Below are 2,500 nucleotides of genomic sequence, written 5' to 3' on the forward strand. Positions count from 1 at the left end.
GGTTAGCTCCAAACATTTCAAGAACGCTCTCCAAAGTTTTGGGAGTGCTCCCTGTGCCAGCAAAAGCTCCAGCCTTAACATTAACACAACTCCTTGTTTCTACACCTACTGTCCAGACTGTAGTTCATTTGTTGCTCTGCATACTTTGTTTGCCTTTTTTACCCTTTTCCTCAACACTCAGGACCCCCACAGAGCAGGTGTGATGTGGTGGTGGATCATTCTCAGCGCTGCAGTGACACTGACGTGGTGGTGGTGTGTGAGTGTGTGTTGTGCTGGTGTAGAGTGGATCAGACACAGCATTGCTGCTGGAGTTTTTAAACCCCTCAGTGTCTGGTCTGAGAACAGTCCACCGACCAAAAACATCCAGCCGACAGCGTCCTGTGTCACTGATGAAGGACTAGAGGACGAGCGACACACACTGTGCAGCGACAGATGAGCTACTGTCTCTGACTCTACATCTACAAGGTGGACCAACGAGGGAGGAGTGTCTCACAGAGTGGACAGAGAGTGGACACAGGGTTTAAAAACTCCAGCAGCACTGCTGTGTCTGATCCACTCTACACCAGCACAACACACACTAACACACCACCACCACGTCAGTGTCACTGCAGCGCTGAGAATGATCCACCACCACATCACACCTGCTCTGTGGGGGTCCTGAGCGCTGAGGAACGGGGATTAGTCTGTAATTGTAGAACTACAAAGTGTAGTTGGAGAATGGAGAGTGAGTGTAGAGACAAGGACGTAAGTTGAATGTTGAAGTGTTGAAGCTGGAACTGTATTTTGATTAATACCCGTTATTTCAGCAGAAATGTAGTCAAGGGCAGATGTCCACTTACTTTTGGCCATACACATACACTCTTCTTTTTTTTAAGGGGACATCTACTCTGTTAATTACTGCCTTAAAGATGGTTTTATGTTTTTTATGTTTGTTGTTTTCTGCATTTGACTCAAAAAAATAGCAAAAAAGCTGTGTTCAGGATCTTTATAACATTTGCTGAGATTCATACAGATGCCAAATAGGGGCCGTGAGTAACACTGGTGAGGTGGGACCAACCAGTGACGGCTGAACTGATGTTGGAAGCAGGAGAAAAGGCCGAGCGTAAAGGTCTGAGTCACTTTGAAAAGTGCCAAACTGTAATGGTCATAATGTTTTGGTCTGAACGTCTCTAAATACAGCAGGTCTTGTGGGATGTTCTTCTGTGAAGTGGTTAGCATCTGCCAAAAGTGGTCTGAGGAAGGACAACCAGTAGAAGGACACAGCCCTTTCACGCCAGCGGTATTCCTCAAGGCAGAGGCCCCACCTCGGAGCTTACAGGATTTATGGGGTCTGTTGCTAATGCAACGACACCCCTCAGAGCACCGGTGGAGTCCGTGCGTTGATGGGTCGAGGCTGAGTTGTGGGCACGAGGGGGACCTACGCGGTATTAGTGTTACAGGTGATTGGTGTATTTGGCAGATGCTCTTATCTTATAAGACTCTAGATTGTAGACTCTAGGTGAGTGTGTTGTTAGGAGTCTTGCACAAACACTGTTATTAGTGTAGTGTGGTGTAGTGTGGTAACTGAACCCTAGTCTGCTGTGTGGAGGTCATGGGACTTACCCACAACACTGCACTGACTGCGACAGCCCTATAGGCCTACACCCTCCCCCCACCCCCACCACCTGACTGATGCAGGTGTGTTACATTAACCCAACCAGAGCTGTTTCACTGGACACTCTCAGTGGACTGTTTGTGAAGGTATTCATATTTAACGTAGATGTAATGTATCTACAAATCTGTGTCTATATCAAGGCTACTCTCATTCCTTTATACAATTTAAAAAGCTAGGCCTGATCCCTGTCCTGGGAAACCAGCCCTAAGTGTGTTAAATTAACGCTGGGATTAAAGTCCTCTGGACTGGAAATTTGCCATAGCCACTAGGGCATCTACGGACTATACGTCCAACATATTAACCCTAGGTGGTCCATCGCTGAGCCGTCAAGGACTTTTTTTCAAAGTCATTTTTGATTTATTCGTTTTGTGTAATCACTTCATCTTCATTCTTTTTTCATCTTTAGGCAAAATGAAGACAAAGCTTTATATCAATATTTAACAGAAAATTTCAATGACTCAATATAATAAGGCGGTGTCTCTGTCACATAGCTCCAGAGTCCTGGGGTTGTGGGTTCAGTCCCCACCTCAGGTCACTGTCTGTGAGGAGTGCGGTGTGTTCTCCCTGTGTCAGTGTGGGGTTCCTCCTGGTGCTCCAGTTTCCCCCCACAGTCTAAACACATGTTGGTGGGTGGACTGGCTGTGACACACAGCTGTGAGTGAGTGAGTGAGTGAGTGAGTGAGTGAGTGAGTGAGTGAGTGAGGGACTAGGTAAGTGAGTGAGTGAGTAAGTGAGCGAGTGAGTGTGTAAAATTGTCCATGGGTTTGAGTGACAGAATGAATGTGTGAAACTGTCCACAGGTGTGGACAGGGTGAATGTGTGAAATTGTCTGTAGGTGAGAGACAG

The 2,500-nt window shown here is 46.7% G+C and overlaps 1 protein-coding gene across 1 annotated transcript in view; it reads left to right on the plus strand.

Annotated features, from left to right (window-relative positions):
* slc35d3 (solute carrier family 35 member D3) overlaps positions 1-2,500 on the plus strand; it is a 5,042-nt gene that overhangs the window by 634 nt on the left and 1,908 nt on the right. The gene's annotated exons all lie outside the window — the stretch shown is intronic.

This window comes from Hoplias malabaricus, chromosome 7, assembly GCF_029633855.1.
Source record: "Hoplias malabaricus isolate fHopMal1 chromosome 7, fHopMal1.hap1, whole genome shotgun sequence".
NCBI classification, from domain to species: Eukaryota; Metazoa; Chordata; class Actinopteri; order Characiformes; family Erythrinidae; genus Hoplias; species Hoplias malabaricus.